The following is a 24,857-nucleotide window of genomic DNA, read 5'->3' as shown; positions in this document are numbered from 1 at the left end:
GACTGTGCTACATTTCATGTCATCTTGCTTAATATTACTAAAATTCAGGAAATGCAGAGCTTGGTACTGCTGCTCAGAAATGCAGAGAGTGGACCTTGCTGCAGATGTCATTGTAGAGCTGCTGGAATTTAGTCAGACAGATGTTTATTCCACTTGTTAAACGTTGAAATTGTATCCTTTCAGAATCTGCGTTAAATGTATATATTGGTGAAAACAGGGTAATGGAAGGGATAAATTTTAATGCTGCTCTCCTGCTTTTAACAGAGGACGTTCCTGCACTAGGTCCTGTGCAGTGTGTACGTGCTGTTGTGCTGCTGCTGCCCTGTGTCTGTGTGGTTTGCCAGGTGCCCGTGGGGCCGGGTCGGGTTCGTGTGACAGCTGGACGGGGTTGGGTTACCAGGGACCGTGAGCTTGGCCTTCCCTGCCGGGGCCAGGCTCATTCCCACAGGCCTTGGCTGCTTGGATTTAGGAGGAAGATGTGGCTCTCCTGCCGGTGAGGCTGCTTAGTGAGCCTGGGGAAGCTGGGAGAAGAGAGGCCAGGGTGCCAGCTCAGCTGCTCACCTGCAGCCCGGCGCAAAAACTGAGGAGCTCTGACCGTCTGCTGTGGGATGAGCAATTAGTGCAATTTGTGCAGCTCTGCAGTGCCAGGGCTTTATAGCAATAGCAAATGCACACGTGCTGCAGTGCTCTCAGCCTCATTGCTCAGGCTGCTCTGTAGTTTCTAGACATTGTGCCTGAATTCTTGCACGGTTCATCTAATGGACAATTTTTAGTACACTTAGGCACGTCTCAGTGATCATCCTCCTCTTACCTGATCATGTTCTGACCCAGCATGGCCAGGTTTCATTGTCAGTGTTTGTTCCAAAATGTTTTTGTTGATCCATCTATCTGGAATGTGACCTTGTATTTTTTTTAAAACTTACAGAATTAATAGTTTTAGCAAAGTAAAAGGAAGTTTGACATTATTTAACTTCAAAGTTTAGAGAGAAAAAGTGTTTAAGGTTATTAAGATTTGTTGAAAGGCAGCCTTCCAGTGCCTAAAGGGGCTCCAAGAGAGCTGGAGAGGGACTTTGGACAAGGGCCTGGAGTGACAGGACAAAGGGGAATGACTTCACACTGACAGAGGGCAGGGTTAGATGGGATATTGGGAAGAAATTCTTGATTGTGAGGGTGGTGAGGCCCTGGCACAAGGTTGCCCAGAGAAGCTGTTCATGGCAAAGATTTGAAACTAAATGATGCCTTTCAACCCAAACCATTCAGTGATTCTGTGAAATGTTAAGAATATTTGAAAAGAAAAACTCAGCTTGACTCTGTGAAATACAAACAGCTTGGGCAATAAATGCAGGGTCTGTCTTACCATGAGGACTGCATTTTGCACGTAGCTGTTTAAAAACTTTATGTACACTTTTTAAAAGCCTCACTGTGCATCAGTGGCTCTGTCCCTCTGTCTAACTCCCTGTTTCCAGTCACTGAGGGTTGCCAGTCTAGAGTTCCTTCTGCTTCCTTCTGAGTAAACCTGATTTCTAGATTAAATGACTGCTCTGTTCCAGGAGGTAATTACCTGAGAGATTAAATACCCTGTGTGTAGAGAATACTGCTGATGTCTTGGCAGCATTTCAACTAGAGGCTTGCTGCTCAGTGCTATAAACCTTATTACTGTTCATTTCTTTGCTGAAAAATTAGCAAACAGTATTTCTACCCCATTTTTTAGAAAGGGCAGTAAATTGCATTAGCTCCTTTATCATGCCATGGAGAAACAACACTTAATTATTCAAGTGGCTCAGTGGATATTTTGACTGAAACTCCATCTGCCAATGCAGAAATTAGTTCTATTTTTAACAACGTGAGACACTCTGCGGCAATTATTCAGCAGAGTTGCTTTTCAGAGGGTATTTTCTGCTCTTGACTGTCTCCTGGGTGAGGTTTGTGTGTGGTCTTCTGTGGATATTCTTTGTTGTCCTACAACAGCTGTTTTCAGCTAATCAGCGACAGTTTTCATTAAAAATGTCTGAATCAGGAAGTAGAAAACAACCAAGTACTTTCAGAAAAGTTTTATTGCCTACTTTGAGGCCAAGTTTTTGGGCTGGGGAGAGTCCTGGGGCAGTTGGTAGAGGAGAAGGTGTGCTCACTGCCTAAACTGGAAATGCATTTATTTCCCCAAAACTGTTAGCCCAATTGAGGTAGCAGTTAAGTCAGAAAACCAGGCTTGTGTTTTGGCTTTGTGGAGGGGGGGGCAGAAGGAGGAGTAGAGGATTTGTCCTTTTTAAACCTATCTTTTTTTGTTACGTGTTTTTGAAATATTTCTGCAGTTCTTCCACTTTTTTCATTGTCCTATCTTTAAAGAAGGCCTTTGCTGATGTTGCTGTTGAGTAGGGCTGCAGGACAAATGAAGGACTCAGCAGTGGGAATGGTTGGCAGGTTGGTGTTGGGGGTTGCATCATGGTGGGCCACCTTTGGGACAGTGTATGACAAAGCAGACTTCCCCTGAAACAGCATCATCATAATCGGGTCGGACTGCTACTAAATAGATAGTTATTACAGATCAGAGAGTATACTCATGTCACTTATCTGTGTTTGTGACCTAAAAACTGAAGGGAAATACAGTGTGGTGTCTCTTAGAGTTAGTATCCACCTCTGCTTTCCTTGAATGAGCATGGGAGAGCCAGCCAGGCTGATTGAAAATTAACAGAACAGAATCTGTGTGAAAACGTGCCTGGTGAATAAGTTCACATCTCTTAAAAATAACTTTCTTTTTCAGGCTAGATCTGTTATGAATAGATGGTGAACACAGTTGTCTGCCTGCAGAGCAGTACTCTGTGAGGACATTCACTTCTCCTTCCCCAGAAGAGTAAATTGTCTCACCACCCAACAGTTTCCCAAAACATATGGGGTCTGGTTGCTGTGCTTACTTCAGGCATAAAATAGAAGCTTCATCCTAACATGTTTTCCCCAATCTCACCTGGGATCTCTTCAGCCCCTCGTGCCTTGTGGCTCTGCATGCAGTGGAGGAGGGCAGGAGGAAGGCTCGTGGCTGTCCTGTCTGGGGGGACAGAGCAGGTGCAGCCTGTCTTTTAGCCATTTCCAGTCCAACACCTCCTTCTGCTTTTCTCTGGTTCCTGACTGGTACGAGGCACCCACCACAGGCACCAGCCAGGTGATGGGTGTTTCATCTGTCTCACTACTCAATGCACAATGTGTCTGTGGCACCTTCAGCCGGGCAGAAGTTGGATTTGTCGGCAGGTGGCTCCTTAACCTGTAACAGAACCTCAGCAACCTCCTGTGTCAGGTTGCAGGGGAAGAGATTTTGGGGTTGCACCTTGCCAGAGCTCTAGAAGAGGTGTAAAGCATGTCCTTCAACCCAGCAGTGTTCCTTATGGAAGCAAATGTGAGGTCTGTAGCTTGGGGTTTGCATGTTTATTTTTTAAAATAAACTTCCAAGACCATTGCCAGCAGAGCTGTTTTGCTTTTTGGTTTTATTGTTCTCCGTAAAATGAGACTCTCACTTGAGATGTGTTCCTGATGGGGTCAGGGATGAAGTATTTTTAGCAGCCTTGGTGATTCTGCTGCAGCGTGTTCATGCCTTGCTTGTTCAGGGCTGCAGTTGCTTTCTCAAACATGCGTTTGGGGCTCCTGCCAAGACGCCCAGGGCGCTGCTGCATCATGTTACAAGGTCCTGCTTTGTGCGGGCAGAGCTCAGCCCAGCAGGGCTGACTCTGGGCTCTGCTGGTACGGCACGTTTGACCAGTGAAGGGGTGTTGGGGTCACACTGCGCTGCCCTCGCAGCACACCCAGCACGGGGGGCTCACTGCCGTACAGAACCGGACGGCCCAGGCTGTCTCCCCTCTGGGATGTCAGCAGTGCCGGGGCTGTGGATGCAGCTGGTTTGCTAGGCAGAGCCCCAGGTCACTGCTGAACACCCGGGCTCAGCGGGTCTGTTTGCTGTTGCTGCTGGATTTTGCTTTTCAGAAGTCAGTGAGCTGCTGCCTATTGCGACACTGAGGGAATGAAATGAAGTGTCCGCTGTCTCTCCTTTTGTCACATTGGGTTAGGTATTTTCCTGCTCCTGTTGCTCTACAATAAGCAATGTTTGTGGCCCAGCTTGGGCTCAACATTAAAATCAGGAAAACTGCTTGCACTGCTGAAGTACTGTTTTTGTTTTAAGTGCTTGATGGGTTCTGGCTGTGGGAGTAAAGATTCTATGTTGGAAGACTGCCCATGAACACAAAGAATCTGTGGTTTGAATGGTTTAGTGATTAGAAAAGGTTTCTAATACCAGAAGTCCATGTCTTTCAGGCATATGGTTAGAGCTTCTCCAGTTATGGTGGTTTCTTCTAGGGAGCTTTGAGCTCTGAATTCCTCATGCACATCCTCTGCAAAGTCTTCTGGAATTTGTCCCAAACAGCACAGAATGTGGAGAAATTGTCAGAAGGTGTCGTGTACAGATTCAGTGAGCAACAAGGATTCAGTGAACAGCAGAGGAAACATGACTGAGATCAAGTTTTAATAATGTTTAGGATCTTTTTAGCATTTAAATGTTGTGTTTTATCAGGATAGTAAGAGTAAGCTCTAGGGAACTCCCTGTTCTTCAGGAGAGAAGTGTGCTGTTTTAAAAGTCTGCCTACATATTTCACTAGAAATATTTTGGTCAACTTTACAATTGGGTGTTTAATGAAGAAAACAGTGGTGAACCCCCAGCAGCTCCCTCCTCTCAGTCTAGAGGAAATCTGATCCCTGCTGGGATTGCTGGTGGTGTCAGTGCTGGTTTGATCTCCCCATTCTCCCCCTCCTGCTGCCCGTGCGTGCAGATGTGTTGGGTGCAGGTTGGATCTGTTGGGTGCAGGTTGGATCTGTTGGGTGCAGGTTGGATCTGTTGGGTGCAGGTTCTGCTTTGCTGAGGCTCTGCTGGTGGTGGGACAGGGACCCCTGTCCCGGGTCACAGTGGGGTGTGGGATGTGGGTGTCCCTGCAGAGCCAGGGATGGGACAGGGAGAAGAACATGCTGTGTTCATCCCACGCATGCTCCTTCCCAGAAGACAGAGCTGTATTGTTGGAACAAAGAAACGTGAAAATACTAAAAGCACTCAAACTATTTTCTTTTTCTTTGTGAGCCTTTTGTGGAGCTCTGCAAAGCAGCCAGCCCAGCGTGTAGAGCCACTGGCAGAATTCAAAGGTGAGATGAGAGTAGAAAGAAAATCGTAAGCTTTTTGCGTTTTTGCTGCTGACTAGGAAGGGACTTTATATTTTTATATGAGGCATTATCAACATCAGGCTAAAATGTCTGGAGAAGTAGTACAAAAGATAAGTGATGACTGATCTATTTAAAAGGAGAAAATATTTTCAGTCAATCTGTTTTCAGGTGGTTTTGTGGTACATACTCCATTTCCATGACTATTACTTTGGTTTTAAAAATTCAGCTTTCTTGTGTTGTCAGCTGACTGCAAGTATCTGGGTTTTCAGTACCGCTCCAAAAAAGTCAGAAATTATCAAATTTTCTTCTATTCATATTCCAAAAGTTGAAGGAAATATGGGTTAAAGGGAAGAGGTTTTGTGGCAGAAAGGACATGTTATGTTTTTTCTTTTATAAGCTGTCAATGGAAATAATAGTGCAGTGCTATGCAAGGAAGAATTAGGTATTTGTTGTTGAAAACAATTTTGAGTTGTAGGGGTTTCTTTTGTTGTAAAACAGAATAGTGGGTGTTTAGGTTTTCCAGATCATTTGTTTTCTTGTGGCTTTTTTTGTGCTATTTTTTCTGTATTTGTTTTTTCAAATACTGCTTTGACATTCTACTTTCACCAAGGCCACCAAGAGGCATCAACCCAAGACAGTGATTTACTGTTCAGGATGTTCACATTAACCAAGCTATTAAATTGTCAGGCTGTTATCAATTGGAAGCTTCATTAACCTAGAGCAGATAGCTGTTAAGGTTGCCTAGGCAAAGAGCAGTCCATTTTCTTGGAGCAAGGGTCATACCCTGAACAATTTAATTGCTCATCAGATTTCCCTGTACTGTGAAACATCTTAAGAGATGGTCGTAACCCAAATGAAAACAACTCTTAAAAAAACTGAGTCAAGGCTGAAGACTCTGGTTGAGGACACAATACAGTAGCTTCAAGGGATATTTCCCATGTTTTTGAGTGTAAGACTGCAGGTTGAGGTGCTCTCGTGGCTAATACCAGGTAAGAGAGCTTTTGGGGGAGGAGCATTGTCTAAAAGGGCAGAGGAAGGAACAACACATCCATACAGTGTCCAAATGTGTTACACAACCCCGGGAGGCAGCACTGGCAATGGGTGTAATGTGGAGACAAACCAACAGAGCAGGTTAGACAGTGCTATCTTTTGTAGAGCAGTCCATACTGTTAAAGAAATTAAAGAGAAATGCAAAAGCCAATGTGCTTCCTGCTTTATCAAGAACTCAGTTCCAAACGACAGTAGTTTGGCCATTTCTTCACCAACAATAGTGCATCAGTTTGGGTCTAGAGTCATGGATGCTATAGCTGGAAAGGAAGGGGATGCAAATTTGGGGAATTTTGATGGAGAAGACAAACTAACCTGCAAATACTCAAATACAAGTACTAGTTTCTATGGTAGCCAGCTGCCCCTATTGTCTGTGGGAAGGGACAGAGTTTCCTGCTTTCTGTCAGTGTGTTGAGCTTGAGCACACCTTGGGAGCATTTGATTGATGTACAGCGCTCTTCCCACATACAGGGGTCTGGTGTGAGATAATTTTGTAAGCTTCTGGATAACATCACTGTGAGCAAAGATTGTCAGAGCTTGTGACTTCTGGATTGCTCTGTCAGTGAAGTACTCAATTAATATTTTGCTCTTCAAAATATTAAGGATAGTTGTGTGCCAGCCAGTGACTGCAGCAACCTCTTGCACATCATGAAAATGTGAGAAGGTAAAGTTTGGTAGCTCAAAAATCTTTAACAGTGATAACCATAAGTAATCAATTTGATACATGGATGTGCAGTAAAACTGAAAACTGGCAAGTGAAATTCTGTTTGAAGGAAATTAAATCAATTTCAGCCATAGTTGTGTACCTTCCCAAGTTGTCATTGGGGAAAACACAGACTAAAAGAAACGTTTTGGGGGGGGAGTGTGTGTATTCTGTATCGGTCAGACTTACATATGGGACACTGTGGTGATGTTCATGCCAGCAGTATTGAGAAATGACACACCAAGCCTACTTGGAAATGTTCCATTTCAGCACTCTGCAGTTTTTAGGTTGCTTTATTGGTAAACTTAATCCTTTATGCAGACTGGGCACTTTGCCTTGATTGTGGTTTCTGCTCAGCCAGAGCCGTGTTGGATAGTGTGCTAAAAGTCTTTATTTTGTATTTTACTGTGTCAGGAAGAAGGAAGTTGGTTTTTTATATGCAGATTTCTAACAGATTAACCAATTCATTGTTTATTTAAAAAAAAAAAAAAAGACCAGAAGTGTTTAAAGCCCTTTGCTACAGGTCACAGGTCTGCTGAAGTTTGACTTAGTTTTTCCCTTGCTGGGGAAAACCTTCCCTTCCCTTCCCTTCCCTTCCTCATGGCTGGAAGCAGAGGGTCTCCCCATGACCATGAAGCAGCAGCTGTTGCTGAGCCCCTCGGCTGCTCGTGCCAGGCTGAGGTGCAGGCAGGCATCTGGGACTTGCCAGTTTTTCTTGTACCTGGAAAAATGGAAAGGAATGGACAGGGATTTAGTGCAGTTTTGCATGTCCTTTGGATGGAATTCTTTAAAGTTCCATTCCATGTTTGGAAGTGGAGCTTAATCAGTACTACAGTGAGGCTTTGGACCATGGCATGAGTAGCTGGACTAGACAAGCTGCTCAGTCTCTCCGCACTAGGTTATGAATACTGAGAAGCCCTTTCCTAACTAGACATCATTTAACCATGTCTGCAAACCCGGTCTAGCAGCAATCTGGCAGGCAGCAACTGAATTTCTCTCGTTGTTACTGTGGAAGAGTTGACTTGATGAAGCAGTGATCAGAATTCCCTTGGAAATGTCCTTGGTGTCGATGTCTCCTGAAGGGTGACCTGCCCATCCACGCAGCCGTTCCCTCTCTGAACATCCCCTCCTGGGGACATCTGCATGGTGTGGGCTGCCCTCAGTGGTATCCAGTGCTGAGCTGCATCATCACAACCTGCCCTGGTCCTTCCTTCAGACTCACAGTGATGGTTTTGTGCTGAACTGGTTATAAAAAACCCCATCGGTACAGCCGCACTTCATTCACATCGTGGCTGTGGGATGTGGGATTTATGGACTAACCTCTCTCTCCCTCCTTAAGTACTAATGGAAACATTTTAAATACTTCTGGAAACAGGTGTGGGGAAAGGGAGGACTGTTTTTATTCTGATGATTAAAACTGGGGCAAGAAACTGCGACCAGTAAAAAGAAAGTCAGTCCTGCATAGAGCATCCTCTGAGGAAATCTGCAAAAGACAAATATAGTCAAAACTTTATTCGAGTGGGTATGTACAGAGGAGGGGAACTCCAGCTCTGTGCAGTGACTTTGAAGTCTAGGAGCTTAAATTAGAAGGTAAATATTAAATAATGCATTAGCTTAAAGTACTTCTGGCCCAAATGGTACCTCATACCATTAGGTTATTGCAGCATTTATAATCACACACAGGTTTGTAATTTGTGTATGCCAGCAGAATGTTCAGGTGGCTTCAGCCCTTGTCCTGGGCAGTGAGCGTGGGAGCAGGCTGGGGGGGTTTCAGTTTTGAGGTTAGAATGGATCAAGCCGGGATCTGTGTTGGGGTCTTGCAGCTGTGCAGGAACTGACTGATTGCCACAGAATCGAGGAGGAAGCCTTGTGTGCAAGAGGCCTCATATCACTGAGGTTACTGATCCAGGAGTGGCGTTGGGGTATTAACCCTTCACTGGCCATATGAAGTTCTACTCAATAAAGGCAAATCCTATGGCTTTGAATTTTAAGCAATCTGTGTTCGTTTTAAGTCTTTGTGGTAGCAAGTCATTTAATTTTTCCAACTATTTACTCAAGCAAAATTTTGCAAACTAGTGAACTGTGTAGATACTCCTACGTTCTGTTAGGATGGTCTGGTAAATTTAGAGGATATAAGTCTTATTACTAAATGTTTTCCTTTCTGGAAATGTAGTGAAATTATGAATTCAAAGTTAACTATAACCAATTTCTGTATCTGGAAAAATCTTAAAAATGAACATCCAGTTCTTTGAGAGGTCTTAAATATTTAATATCACATATTGCAGAAACAGATGCAATCAGGTACTTAAATAAAATTATTTTGAACCTCCTTTATTTCTTTCCACTCCTTGCCATGCTCTGATTTCATGATTCTCCATCTACACTGAGACAGTGGAAGACATCAATACTTCCTGTTGAGAGAGAGACATCCTTGTTCATCTTAAAGTGCTTATAAGGTTGTCAGCAGCTGCAAAATGGACACAAAACCTGGGCTGAAATGGCTTATCAGAATGTATTTTCAGCATTGTTACTAGTTGACTTTCCAAGCTCTTTACTTTATGTGAAGACTTAGTGCTTTACCAGCTGTGAAGAGAAATTGTAGCTAATATGGCCCATTTCAAACCTTCACCGCAAACTATCATTGTGTTGTGTCATGTCGTACTAAAAATATCTTTTGTTTGTCTGACAAATAAGATTTTGAAGTCCTTGGTTTTTAAGGAGATCTTCTTTGTCATGAAAGCAGTGGTAGTAGTTTTTTAAAAAGTTAGGGAGGAAGATTTCCTTTCCTGAGAGAGAATATTTGTTTATGGGTCCAGAAGTTTTCTTGAGCGCAACAGATGAGGTCCCTCTCTCTTCCCCCTTTTCCTTTCCTCTTCTGTACTGTATCAAGCTGTGTTTTCAGTGTGGCTGAGATCCCTTTGCCTCAAGTACAAGGAAAACAGTACTTGAAAAACTAGGAGCTGCTTGTAAAGACTGTAAGACAGGAAATCTTCACTCACTGTTGGTGATGCGGCGCTTCCCAAACTGAGGGGAAACATCTCAGAGACGAGCCTTGTGTCTGTTGCAGCTTGGGTGTTAAGGATGCCATTTACCCTGACTAAGAAGAAGCCCCAGAAGTGAATCATTCTGTGGGAGTGAGCTTCTGAAAGGGAAGGAGGACATCATTTGCTGTTGATGGATTCGAGTGCTGTATCAGCAGTGAGTTTGCTGTCATAGGTGCAAGAGAGTCCCTGAAGATCCTTGTTTCTAGGGAGCCTGTGCTTTGGTGCGGGAGTTCAACTGCTTGACCATGGTCCTGCCTGCCAGCTGTCCTTGGGAACTGTGCTATGAGGCAGGTGTTCTGTACTCAGGGAGTTGGGATTTATCTAGGGGGGATTTCCTAGTTCAGTTAGAAGAAAGCTGAACCTGTTACGTTTCGAGTGGAGCAGGAGAATTACTGATTCTTTGGACTTCAGGAATGATGTTTTCCTTCTGAAGTCCTGAGTATGAGCTGACTGATGTTTGGTGCAGTCTCAGTTGAACTCTGGCAGTGTTTGCTCATTTTGATGGGCTTTGGTACTCAGGCTTTTGTGTTCCAGAGTCTGTATGCATAGTGCTCTCAAAAGGGAGGAAGGGAATTCAGAAGTCCAAACCATGAAGCTTTAGGAACAGCAGTGTCCTAAACTGACAGGACAAATTATAATGTGTATTTCACAGCAACTAGAAAACCATGAATCTGATTTTTGTCTTAAACATACCCACAGCACTGTGGGCACCATATCCTTTGCAACTCTGAGGAGGGCACATGGTACACCGGTGGTCCCACCTCCCCCAGACACTCGGTCCAGCAGGTCGGTGCTGGTCAGTGCAGGTCAGTGCAGGTCAGTGCAGGTCAGTGCAGGTCAGTGCAGGTCAGTGCAGGTCAGTGCTGGTCGGTGCTGGTCGGTGCTGGTCAGTGCTGGTCAGTGCTGCCGCAGGGCTGTGTGGAGACAGAGGCAGCCGCCCTCTGCCCGGCCGTGCCTAGCCCCGTCCTGAGCCCTCTGCTCCTGTGCCTCTAGAGGACTTGGAGCCAAATCAAGGATGTCCTGCTATAGTGCTGGCCCAGTTTCCTTCTGATAATTATAACCTGCTTTTAGGCTTCTCTGCTGTTTCAGTGCCAGGAATTCGTCTTCCTCTAACGGTTCCTTTTGTGTTCTCATTTTCCCAATTTCCTTGACACGGGGTGTGCTGTTCAGTTGTTGATGTCAGGAGCCCTAACACTGACTTTGTGTCAGATGTGTGCCTTGGGTGTTCAAGAGTCATTTCACATGTGAAATACTCTGAAGGAGGGAGGGAACCGGGAGGTGACCTTTTCTCCGCAGTCCAAGCACCACTTTAGGGAACAGCACGGTGAGAGAATGATCACAACTTGGAAAATTGAATTTTCTGCCAGTTTCTTACTCTCTCACTTCATATTTTGCATTACTTAATATTTAGCCCCTGCTGCATTTTTTCCCAAAACTTTTTTTGTTTTAAGGGGTCTTGGAAAGAGTTCTCATCTTGTTACAGGGGTCATATGAGAATCTAATCTCCATAAGTTTTTACGCTCAACCAAAGCTCATTTGCCCTTCTCCTTCCCCCCCAACATCCTCTCTCCAGTTTTACGAAGTGACTTCAGGAAAGAAATACTGTAGAAAGTGACCAAGCTGCAAGCTGCCTGTGGCTGCACCCCCATTACTGCTGATGCCGTGGGATGGTGCGCAGAGAGTGCCTGTAGCAGGAAAGTGTGCTCAGTGCCCCATCTCTTCCCTGCTCTTCTCAGTACTGGCTCAAGTTACTAGGCTTTTTCTTTTCTTGGCTGAGACACTTGGGAATGTCTATGACACCCCACGTTGCTGAGACTTGATCCCATCATCTGACTTTAGCTGTGGTGGTCACTGTCTCCTGCCGAGCGAGTTGTTGGAGAAGCGAGGCAAGGGCAGCAGCACTGCTGGAGTTCCTGCAGCAGCAAGTTCTACACTGACTCACTGCTGGATTGCAACGTGCCAGAGCTGTTTGAGTTTCATTTGCATGAAAGAGTAGCTGTTGATGCTCTTTTTATGATGTTTTTATTTCTTCGTGAGTATAGGAATCTCCTTTTAGCAGCATGGGACACCAGTGCTCGGTTGCCACACTTCGGGAGTGTAACAGAAGTCACTGAGGAAAGCATGGGTTCCTCTTGGATGAGGAGCTAGACTGACTCCTCTTAATGGAGGGGAAATTCAGCTTGGTAGGTTGGGTTTGTTTTTATTGTTTGGTAAAGCTTTAGAAGGCTCTCTGAATATGTTAAGTAGACTAATGAGCATATTTTCATGGATTTTCATGGATTTGTTTGTTCCTTTATATGGTGAAATGACCTATCTGAACAATAGTAAAATTCCTGTGAATCAGACTGGGTTGTACCCAACATAAGCTGCTTCCTAAATAAGGCTAGTGACGTTCTTTCTACACAAGCAATTTTACCACCCTTCCCTTTCACCTCTGTTAAATTGGATCTGCTGTCATTAACAGATGACCTTTTGGTTTTGGGCATTTGGATGTTTCTCAGTATTGACACTGCTTTCTGAGAGGGAAATCTGCCATATGAATGTGAAATAGTTCCTTGAAAAAGTGACTCTTTTGTTTTTTTAATATTTCTTGATATTGTGTTAGATTGTGATTCCAAATCCAGTGTGTGCCCTAAACTTGCACGAGGACAGAAATGATTCGGTTTCTGTTTTTTAGTGGAGATTTCTCACTAGATTCTTGCAATAGGGTAGATGGCTCTTGGCCCGGTTCGTGCCCCCCATGGCTCTGGCGCAGCAGACGGAGCCGGGTGCTCTCTGCAGCGCCTGCAGTGCACTCAGTGCGCTTGTGCTGAGGCTCCTGCGTGCCCTGGACAGAGATGTGTCAGATGGGGGCTGGCATCCTCAGCTGGTACAGGTCAGCAACTAATACCAGTGTTTCTGTTGCTGTTTGTTAGCATGCTTCTAGTCAGAGAATCTCAATACCTAATACTCCTGTAAGTGGATCGATTTTTAGAGACACTCTTGGCTTTTAACCCTGAGAATACTCATAGAGAAATAGTAATGCAGGTGTCAGTTGAATTAGATTGCCTGTAGTTTTTGGGTTTTGCAGTCATTTTCACGGCGCTGTGTTGCAGTTTGGAATCTGTGGCATTATGGTCAGTTGTGGTAGTTTCATTTTCACTTGTGTTCTGCGCATGTCTTGGCCTCGGTTACTGCAGTGGTGCTGCCTGAGCTCTTCCCGAGGCACAGGGCCAGGAGCAGCTTTGAGGCAGCTGGTGTTGTGGCAGAGCATTACAGAGTGGGCTGGGGAGTGGCACCGCTCCCTCAGCCGCCTCCCCGCCGCGGGGCCCGGCAGTGCTGGGGGCACAGCACATGGTGGGATGGGACTGCGGGTCACCCACTGCACCACAGACAGCTCTGATACCCACCTGCCTCTTCCCTTTTGTCTCATCCATTGTCCTTCATGTCCTGTTCTCTGACATCACAGAAATGTCCACAGAAACGCTTTTGGGCTGTATCATTTAACATCTCTACACCAACACGGCATCTCTCCTGCATGAGTCAGATGTTACTGTTCCTGCTCTGTGGAGTGTTTTTCTTCTGAGTTCCTGTTCTAAATGGCCTATACGATGCACTTGTCCTTCCATCAAAATGTTTTTTCCATAAATGCCACCTGACATACCAGTATCATTTAAGACAATGGCTTTTTTAGTTGTCTGTCTTCTAAATTTGGTTCCTACAGAATACATTTTCAGGTTTTAATTCCTCTTATTTTCCTTTTTTCCTAATGAAAACTGAATTTTGCACACAGTAGTATTTTCTTTCACATTACCCATGGTTTGAGTTAGTCAGGAGTTTCTCCTGTGTTACATTGCTGAAATTTATATTTTATGAATTAACGTGACAGTGCAGAATTTCTTCACATTACCTGTGCATTACTGCAAGTAAAGAGAATGATTTAAAAACAAAAATGCAAACATACCAAACCCAAGCACTGTGATGTCTGTCAGAGCTTCAAAGAGACATTGACTCAAAGGGACAGACATAAATTAAAAATGGAAAGTTCGGTCCTTGTATCAGTGCTGGCTGCAAACATGCTGCAGGGCTCATGTAGTGGGGAAGTCCTAAAAGCCCACTCCACTCCTGTCAGATTTGGCAGTTCCTGGTATTTCAGCCTTTAGAGCACCTTGCATACTCTGAGTTAATGGCTTGGCTTTGGATCATCTTGTCTCTGTCCCGGGTGAGTGATAATATTTGCTACAAACAGGGAGCATCAGTGAGACAGAGAAGAGCAAGGGGAGAAGCAACCATGAGCTGAGGGTGCCTTTTACAAATGGGTCCAAAGGAGTGGAGCGGGATGGCTTAAGGTGCTGTGGATCAGAGCTGTCAAGCAGAGTGATGAGCCTTTGCTTTATGTCTTCTAAATATGATAGTAAAACACGTTATCTTTGACAAGGAATTTGAGGGTAGGGGATGAGTGGTGCTGAGGTTTATTCTTGCCCCAGTGTCAGCTCTGGTTACAGTGCTGTGCTGGTTCTGTTGTGTACTGGAGTCCTGTGACAATGACTTTTTAATTAGAGCTTCAGCCTTCCCGGAGATCATGTTAATATTCTGAAAAATGTGTTTAGGAGTTATTAAACAGCAGTGTTTCAGCAGTGCTGTAATTAGAGCATTTAGTTTATAGGTGGATTTATGTCCTGATGTGCATCTTGGAATCGGTTATCAGTTCTTGCTTGACCCTTGCCCCCAGGTCTGTTGTGTTGTGTCGCTGAGGAACAACTGTGTCACTTTGACTCTATTGATCTGCTCCCGATTTGGTTATGTTATCCTGGACCATTTTTCTGGCTCGAAGGTGTGGTTTTAAAAATAGTGCCGAGCGCTGCACAGCGCCTGGGAAGCTCTGTAGCTTTAAATGCCGCGTCCCGGCCGTGCGGCGCGGCTGGAGCGGGGAGCGGAGCGGGGAGCGGGGAGCTCAGCCATGCTCGGCCAGCGGCGCTCGGCCAGCGCCCGCTCCGGCCCGGGGCACTGCCCAGCGCCCATGGCCCCGCGGGGATGTTTATGTGGTGCTGCTGTACCTGCGTGTGCTGCGAAAGGGACTTCTGCGAGCCCGCCAAGGTGAGGAGATTGTGAGCATCGCTGGAACAGCAGTAGCTGTCGTTTGGCTGTTTTATTTGAATCTCTAATAGAATTTGACCTCGTTTTGTGCATCAGCCTTGGGAGCGCTGTGTTTTTCCTCTGGGCACTGCTGCTGACTTTCAGTGGTTAGTTTTCTATATAGCTTTTCTTTGCTTCATAAGCTGGAAAGTATGAAAAAGGCTCCTGTCTGAGTGAGTGTTGCAATCCATGAACAAGATCAAATATGGTGCTGGTTTTTGGGATTTTCTGGTTTTGTTGTTTTGGGATTTGGTTTTTATGAAACAGTGAATAATGAAAGAAGGTGGGTGCAGATGCAGCCCAGCGTTAAGAGAAAGGTACTTGCATTGGTAGCTTTTTTAGTGTGACCTCTTGTTTTGCTGTTTTAGCTGTGCAAAATGTATTTTCACGAAGTAGTAAACAAACTGCAGAACCATATTCTTCTTCAGGTAGAAAAAGAGTAAGCATACTGCTTCCTGTGGAGCTGGTGACCTTCAGAAATGATTAAGTATCTTTCTTTGGTTTCATTGAGCTGTGTAGCTTGGCATTGCTCTTTCCTAGTCTTGAGTTAACAGTAAACAGTATCTCTCCCTCAATTTATTAAATATTGAAGAGAGGCAGTAAGGTCTCTGGTGCTCTGATTTGCAATGCAAAATAGAAGCTATTTCTCTTTGAATTGTTACAGTTACCTCTCCCATCCACTGTGGCTCTTTTCTGGAGAAAAAAGAAATCCAGGATCCAGACTTTTTGTGCTGTTTGCCTTTGCCATTGCTGAAGGTTTGCCTGTTACCATCTGCAGAAGACATGGTTGAGAGATTGCATAGTGTTCCTGTTATGTTTGAAACACATAGGTCTAAGCCATTGACTTAATGGACTCACAGTTCTTCCCAAAGGAGAATAATATCTTCTGTACTGGACGTGTATTCTTTGTCTCACTGCATTCGTCAGTCTTCATAACAACAGTGGCACAGAGGTGGCTCTCAGAAACAGCCCTGTTAGAAATGCCAGGTTGCAGTGATCCGGATCACGGTGCTACAGGGCAGTAGGAAAACAGGGGTTAAAGGTGTTGTACCTCCCAGGTTGATAGATCTGTCTGCTTTGCATCTTGGCACATATAACATCAGGCTGCTGCATCACCTCTTGAGAGCTGGAGAGAGGATCAGTGAGCACAGAATACCATGTTCTGTGCTCTCTAGGCCAGGTCAGAGTAGCCTGAGCAGCTTTCCACCATGCATTGAGGAGATGCTGCTCTGAGGGCTGTCTCTAAATGGAGATCTCGATTAGGATTCTTGGCTTTTGCAAGAATACCAAAAGCAGTGTAGTGATTTCAGTATTTACCTGATTCAGTGTTCCCTGTGGATTTCTGGACAGGTGCCCTGTTGCTTGACTGCTGGGTGTTCATCATCCCTTGAGCCTTCCTCTCTGATGTCTCACTGCTCAGTGTTCTCCTCTTCCAGGTTTCCAAAGGCAGCCGTGCCATGTGCTGGCAGCCCCGGGAATGTGTGTCCATGGGCTGTAGGGACTGCCCTTGCCCACATTGAGTGGGCCACTGAGTTTGCCACTTGGAGCAATATCAGAGATTTAGGTGGTGCTAATGCAGGAGCACCTGCAGCACTTGGGGCAAACACAAGCTGCCTTTGAACAGGGCAGGAGTCTGAAGCAGCTCTGGTGCATAGCTGTGACAAGTATCAGCTGATGTACTGTGTGTGTTGTATTAGAAAGGCTTTAAATAAGGAAACAATATGTCAGGTAATGCTCTACAGGAATGACAAAGCAGTATGTTTGCAGGAAACATGAATCCTGTTGTTTTGAAATACTTAATATTGTATGAACTGTTGATTGGATCAGCTGCTTTCAGGATGAAGGTTGGTTATGGTCATGCTCTGTGTTGTTCCTGCAGAAAATACTACAGCTAAAAATAAGAGAAGTGAAGTAAGTGTAGAAGTGCAGTTGCTCTGCTCATGTACTGGAGCCCTTTAGACTAAACACTTGGAGGAGGCATGCATATTAAACCTCAGCAGAGGTTTCCTCCGAAAAAGGGGAATCCTTGCTCTTGCAAAGGATCTGTGTAGACGAATCATGCAGAGGGATCGTTCAGAGGCATTTGTCCTCCCAGACTCTAGACCCAGTTTGCTTCAGTGCTTTGCAAGTCAAAATTAACTTGCAACCACAAAATTAAACTCTGTTCTTTACAAATGAATATGTAACATGCAGTAAAAATCTTTATTTATCGGATAGCAGCTTGAAGCATTAAAAAAAAAAACAACCAAAACCACTCTACTCTCTGGGAAGTGTTAACAAAAATTTTGTCTCTCAGGCAATGAGATGTGATTCAGACACACTGGTGAAAACAGGATGAGTTAAAAAAAAACAAAACCAAACAAAACCCCACCATTTTATTTACATAGTCACTTTCTGATAAAAACTTGTATAAACTTGTTTCCTAATCCACCCTCTCCTACTGGCTCCTTTACTTAATTTTTGGTTAGGTTTACCTCATTTCCTGTCATTATTATTGTAACTTCTGGCCTGATTGGCACTCCCCCCAGATTAAAAATCAGGAGCTGCTAAAATAAACATCCATGGATGTTATTTTGGCCATATCTTTTGCTGCATCATCTGTTTCCACCTCCTACGAGCCCTTGTGTATAATTCAGTTCTTTTTTATTTTTCCAGTCAGATTGTTGTATCCATTCCCTTGGACTTGCATCACCCACAATGTTGCCCTGTTTATTCAGTCAACACCAATGATTTTCTGCTTGACTAGTCTGTAGCTTGGGGAAACCATTACTGAATTGGGCCACCAAGCCTTACTGGTTTTGCACTCAAAAATACCTTTTCTCAGGATTTCAGAAGTTTGAAGTCAAGAAGGTGATGTCTTTGGCAGCAATTTGGTTTTTAAAAAGAATTAAAAGGGCCACAGACAACCTCTTAAGGGAGATGTTACACTGCACCACGTCAGTTCCTTCTGTCTCCTGTGTCAGTGAGTACTCGTGGGCCAAGCTGGTGCCTGGTCCCGCATGTCCCCGTCCCATTTGAGGGAACAGCTTGTACAGTGTTCCTTGCCTGAGCCCATTGCACCAGGGATGCACGTGCCTGAACCACAGGTGGGAAAAGTGTAAGTCAGCTTTGTAGCTTCAGCTACCTCTTAACCAGTTAGTTAGTGATGTGTTTGCTTCCCAAGGGGCACAGGGCCCTGTGCAGGTGGAGTCAAGCAGGGGGAACATGTGAGGCCCACCAAGCTCCACTGCACTGGCGCTGTGGGAGAAGTGTCTGGGACCAGCAGTTGTCCTGTACTGACGGGGACTCGCTGGAGCTGCCCCGTGGAATGGGTTGTGTTGGTTGTGACAGACACTGCCTGCAGTGCTCTCTGATACAGCCAGTATGACATCATGTGGCAGCAGCATCTCCCATCATTCCTCCCGACCCCAGTGAGGGCTAAAGCTGAAATACTGGTCTGCTCTGGGGATTTCTGCCACTGGCAGTTCTGAGGAAAAGCCAGCTGGCTCCTTCATAGCTAAACTCTGTTTCTGACACTTGATGCAGCACATGAATCACAACTCCATTTCATATTAAATTAGGTGACAAGGCCATGGACAAGTCCTGCTGCAGCTGGCTTTACCAGATCCCAAGCTGTGGTTGAGGATTTGTTTGTGTGCTTTGGGCCATCGCTTGGTGGATGCTGCTCTTGGCACCAGTGCCAAGTGAAGCAGTCCCAGGTCACCTTTTGCTCTGGTGGTGTTCCTGCGGTCTGGCTGGTATGGGGCTGGGGCCTGATGGTGAACCATCTTTAGGAATGTGGTAATAGCATCTCCAAGTGCCTTATCACTGGGTCCTTGGAGAGCTTGCACCTCAGCCCTGCAGGGAGTTGCTATCCTGTCTGTCCCCAAGCTGTGACAGTACAGGGTTAGGCAGGGGGCTGCTTGGCTTGGACCCGTCTGAGGAAAGGGAGAGCATGTGTGAAACATTGCTCAGTTGTGGTTGCTGCCAGCCCTTGTGTTCGGGGCAGGACCTGCCCTCCCCTCTCTGCGGAGCAGGGCACGGAGCCTCTGGGTTGGCAGATGGACCCTCAGCACACTTGTGTTGTAGTTATCATCACTCAGGACTGTTTAACTACTCTGAGTAAGGGGGAAAGCCATTTCATCTTGGTATTACAGTGTTGGTTCCTGCTCAAGCTGTTGTCTGAGGCAGGCAAAGGCATTGTAGTGTATTTTTTTCTTTTTTTTTTTCAGGGTCAGTTTTCATTTTTGTTTTCTTACTGTTTGGGGTTTTTTTCCATAACCAGGATGATCTTCCCACCATCCTGAGGGTTAATTGCCCGCAGGCAAAGGCTGTTTATCTCTTAGAAACCCCAATTATAATCTAGCCAATGAGCTGTGCTGTGAAAAACACACAGCAAGACTTCCTTGAGCTGTCCATCTGTTTGTGTGCTTTCCTCAGATGGTTTTGGTTTGGATTTGGATTTAGGAGTGTGCTAGGGAGAGCTCAGAATAGTTGCTGGCAAGAATGACCAGCAGTTTCTGTGGGTAAGTAGCTGGAGTCTGTTAAAATCCCAGCATGGGTTTAGGAAGGGCAGGTCCTGTCTGACCAACCTGATCTCCTTTTATGATCAGGTGACCCGCCTGCTGGATGAGGAGAAGGCTGTGGGTGTGTCTGTCTGGACTTCAGCAAAGCCTTTGACATCATCTCCCATGGCATACTCCTGGAAAAGCTGCAGCCACGGCTTGGACAGGGGCACTCTGTGCTGGGTTAGGAACTGGCTGGAGGGCCAGGCCCAGAGAGTGGTGGGGATGGAGCTGCATCCAGTTGGGATCCAGTCACTGGTGGTGTCCCCAGGGATCAGTGTTGGGCCAAGTTCTGTTTCATATCTTTATTGATGATCTGGATGAGGGGATTGAGTGTACCATCAGCAAATTTGCAGATGACACCAAGCTGGGGGGGAGTGTTGATCTGCTGGAAGGCAGGAGGGCTCTGCAGAGGAACCTGGACAAGCTGGAGAGTTGGGCTGATTCCAAGGGGATGAGGTTCAACAAGGCCAAGTGCCGGGTCCTCCACTTTGGCCACAACAACCCCCTGCAACCCCACAGGCTGGGGACAGAGTGGCTGGAGAACAGCCAGGCAGAAAAGGAGCTGGGAGTGTGGATGGACAGGAAGCTGAACGTGAGCCTGAGTGTGCCCAGGTGGCCAAGAAGGCCAATGGATCCTGGCCTGGGTCAGGAACAGTGTGGCAGCAGGAGCAGGGAAGTGATTCTGCCCCTGTACTCAGTGCTGGTGAGGCCAGCAGCTGTGTCCTGTTCTGGGCCCCTCAATTTAGAAAGGACATTGAGGTGCTGGAGAGTGTCCAAAGAAGGGTGACAACGGTGGTGACGGGTCTGGAGCACAGGCCCTGTGAGGAGAGTCTAAGGGAGCTGGGGTTGTTTAGCCTGGAGAAGAGGAGGCTCAGGGGAGACCTCCTCACTCTGTACAATCCCCTGACAGGAGGGTGTAGCCAGGTGGGCGTCGATCTCTTCTCCCAGGCAACCAGTAGTAGGACAAGAGGGCACAGTCTCAAGCTGCACCAGGGGAGGTTTAGGTTATGCATTAGGAAGAAGTTCTTCACAGAAGGAGTGATTGGACATGGGAATGGGCTCCCCAGGAAGGTGGTGGAGTCACCATCTCTGGAGGTGTTTAAGGAAAGACTGGATGTGGCACTCAGTGCCATGGTCTCGTTGATAAGCTGGTGTTGAGTCATAGGTTGAACTCAGGGATCTCAGAGGTCTTTTCCAATCCAGTTGATTCTGTGATTCTCTAATTCTGTAAAATGAAAAGCTGCAGCAGCTCCTGAACATTCAATCAGCCAATACAGTTTTTCACAAGGAATCACACTGGACCTGTTCTTTGTTTTTCTTTTGTATTGTTCTTGGCAGTAAAGCCAAGGCAGATGTTTCATAGAGCAGGAGCTTGTATGCACCCCGAGCACTTGCTGAGGGAAGGTGGAAGGTGGATTCATAAATGAATCCATTCATGAGTGGGCAGTTGTGTTTCTCGGGATGGTTAAGTGCATCAGTATTTGGATCTTCTGTCTGTATTTAATTGAGAGGCGAATGATCAGAAATATTCTCCCTTACTTATGCTGTTACACAGGATTTGCCATCATGTAAATATGCAATTGGAAATAAATAGTGACCCACAGAGTTGATGGTATCAGATGTGTGGCAGCGTTGGAACAGAGAGACTTACAGGCCCAGGTTTTTATTACAGACAGATCCACAAATGTAGGATGTGAGTGTGGAACCTTCTGGGAGACGTTCAAAAGCCTCCTAGACATGGCCCTGGGCAGTTGGCCCTTGGTGGCCCTGCCTGAGCAGAGGGTTGGACCAGGTGAGTTCCAGAGGTTCCTTCCAACCCCAACTGATCTGTGATTCGGTAACAACCTTTGAAAAGCAAAGCATTAGAAAAACACTCTCAACTCTTGATAAGCTGTAGGTCATTAATAGCTTATTGCACCATCTGGGTGTGTGAGGCAGAGGAATTCGTGTCACTTTTTTATTGTCTTTGGGTCCTGTGGTAAGTTGTGCCATATGCAGTGTCTGTCTTGGATCCACAGTGACAGGCACTGCCCGCTCACGGGACAGCGGGGCTGGTGCCACCTTCGCTCAGGTGTTTCAAGTCATGTGCTGCAGGTGTCTTCCAGGGAGGTGACTTGTGGCTGTTGATGGCATTTAATAGAATATGATGAAGGTACCTTTGTAGTAATTTGTGATGTTTAAATAGCTCTTCATTGTACCTGCCAGGGATTCTGTGCGTGGCTTTATTCAAATACACACTCAGGTGATTTACTGCAGATCCAATGGAGCAGGGCCTTGAGGGGCTGTAACTCCGCAGACGTGGTCAGGCACAAAGAACGTTCTTTTTTTTTCCCCTCTGATTTTTATTCCCTGTAAGGTGTTAACGAGAGATCTTATTTACTAACGAACCAACTGTCTTGAAATGTCATCAGAGACTGCAAGTCTCCACTCCTGGCGCCTGCCTGAGGCTGGAGACCATCTGCCCACTCAGCATGGAGGGGTTGGCCAAGTTCCTGAGCCCATTGCTGCACCTGCCACATGCTAATGATGCTGTTAATGAGGGGTGTTTCCAAACAGGAAGTCTCAAACTTATGACTTTGTATGAGTCTCCTAGATTTTCTGCCTGTGTGACTGAACTGCCTTCAGCACAGCGGGAAAAGGAAACAAAACAACTTCTGAATGTTTTTGTGGTTAGTTTTAGCTGCCACTCAGGTGTACAGTCACCAGGAAGGTGACTAACATGGGTGCCTTGGGTGCTGTTAACTGCTGAGGCTGTGTGCAGCACTCACTCTCAGCTCCCCTGTCTCACTTTGCCCTGTAAGTTTTTATTCTAAGTAACATGACACTTTTTGGTCACACTTGTGAAGCTCCAGCCAGAGGAGGAGGAAGCAGGAATCCCCTTGCAGCAAGCTTGCTCTGAAAGCTGCTGTTCACTTATGCAGCTACTCTGCCTGTTTGAAAACAAGTCTATATTCTTGGTGAATGATTTTGTGGTATGTGTTTTTACTGGAAAAGTTCTAAAAGGGTGAAACACCTTTAGAGGAACTTCTATGCTTAATCTTCAGCAGTGCCAAAAGGCAGAATCCTGAAGTGGGTTTTGGGCTGTGTGCTGCAGAATAGAGACATTAGAAAACCTGTACAGGAGAGAAAGCCTGAGAGTGTAGACAGTGCTGGGAATTCAGTGAGATCTTGAGAGAGACAAAGCATAAGGTCTTCACATGATTTCATTTGGTTCATGGCATAGTGCCAGAGCAGTTCTCAGAGCACCTCCTGGTGGGAGGGCACACAGCTCCCCTTGATCAGGACTGTCAATATACTGGGAAATTGTATAGCAATTGTATTGAATTGTAATCCCTATTCTTATGCAAGCATTGACCATTGCAGTATTTAATTTACCAGCATCTTTTCAGGACAGATTGCCAGGCATCTCAAATTCAATAATACGTCACCAGAATTTCCCAGGGACACAGTTTGTGCCGAGTCTTCCCTTTACAAAGTCTTGTCAATATGGGCAAAGTACTTACATTATCTCTTGTTTTGTTCCAGAACTGCACTTTGCACAGCCATTTCTTTTTGCATTGGAAAGAACTCTTTTTCTTATCCCAGATTAATATCCACACAGCTGGTAATTATAAAGCAATTATCCCAACATGATTTATTCTACTACTGCTGTTCTAGGTCATTTTCTGCCACGGGTGTAGGGAGATAACCTGAGCAGATTTGCTGAAGTCAGTTGACTTTAAAAGGAGGGGAAGAGAAAGTTTGTACTAAATTTTTCTCTCACAAAGCTTGTGTCTGAGAGGAAGAGTGTACTGTTAGTGTAATTTATAGCAATTATCCACACACACTAGTTAGACCTAACCTGGAGTACATTGAGCCGATAGAAACTCTTTACTGCAACATAATATTGAAGCCCCATTAGTTCCATGACACTTATCTGTGCAGATCTCAGTTTGGAGCATGTGGGCTGCAGAAGAGCTGGTGATCAGCAGTTGTTTGGTTCTGGGACACAGGGTCAGTCCCACACTCACTCAACCCTTACTGCTGCCCAGAACAAAAGGATTATGAAAAAAAAGGACAAAATGTCATATCAAATTAATTTGTTAACAGTTTGCATAAAATTTGTGGATCTTTCTTTTTTTCATCTGCCACTAATACTAAAATGTCCTTGCTTTGGAGTAGGTAGGGATTGTCACGAATGGTTTGACAAGGTTTTTTTGAGAAGCTCTCGGTTCGTAGGCAGGTAACAGTAATGAGATTGTCTGGTGTGCTGCACAGACACCTTGTGCTGTGCTGCTGTTGGGGTGGGGGCAGGTTGGCAGAGCTGCTCTGCAGGTGAGGTGCAGAGCAGCCGTGCCAGAGGTGCTGGGTGATGTTACCAGGCCGGGCGTGCCCTGCACAACCAGGGTCCTTCTGTCCTTCTAGGCCATAGGGAGAAATCTTAATGAAATTATAAATTCCAAGAAGAGGTATCTTAACAAATGTGTATGACTTAAAAATGTACATCCCTACATTTTGGAGACAGCATGTTCTCTGTGCAGTACTGATGTCATGCATATTGTTGGTCCCATTGATTAATATGAATTCTTAGCACCAGTTTTCCATTGAATTATGCCAAGATCCAGGTTTTCTAGTACTAAACCCTCTTAAGAGAGCAGCCGATATTTCAGGAGTCACAACTGACTGAGAACTGATATTCTGTGGTTTCCAGCAGCTGAACTCCTCTGGAAAATGGTTTTCCAGGTGTCTGACTGGTTTTCCTGTTGATGGGATAGCAAACAGAGAACCTTAGGGTTATGAAAGGATCCTGGCTGATCCCCAGTGCCGGCTGGTGTTGCTGCCTGCGAGATGTTGATTTTTTTTGCATTAAATATGGAATATTGAATCGAGAGAGAGGGTACAGTTAACTGTAACAGCACTTTTTGTTTTGTAAAGCGCATATTCACAAACACGGACATGGTTCTGCGTCTGGGCAATAGCTGTGGGTCAGCTGGCAGCCGTTCCAGTGCAACAGCCCGGGAGCTGCCGGGCCAGTCCCCGCCGGGCCGGTGGCCGCGGGAGCCGAAAGTGTAAAAGCCATTCCGGGAGATCCGTGCGGGCCGCGGTCGGGGCGGTCCCGGGCCCGAGAGGCCTCCGTGCCGCGAGGGGGCGGGCGGGGCCGGGCCGGGGGTGCGGCCGGGGGAGCTCCGTGCCCGGGCAGTGCCGGCCGGGGGAGCGCTCGGTGCCCGGGCAGTG

General features: G+C 45.8%; 1 protein-coding gene across 9 annotated transcripts in view; it reads left to right on the top strand.

Moving 5' to 3' along the window:
• The window catches only part of TMCC1 (transmembrane and coiled-coil domain family 1), a 111,401-nt gene that overhangs the window by 72,269 nt on the left and 14,275 nt on the right, over positions 1 to 24,857 (top strand). The gene's annotated exons all lie outside the window — the stretch shown is intronic.

Source organism: Neopelma chrysocephalum, unplaced genomic scaffold, assembly GCF_003984885.1.
Source record: "Neopelma chrysocephalum unplaced genomic scaffold, ASM398488v2 Primary Assembly neopelma1_189, whole genome shotgun sequence".
Classification (NCBI taxonomy): domain Eukaryota; kingdom Metazoa; phylum Chordata; class Aves; order Passeriformes; family Pipridae; genus Neopelma; species Neopelma chrysocephalum.
This window is presented reverse-complemented; position numbering and strand designations above follow the sequence as displayed.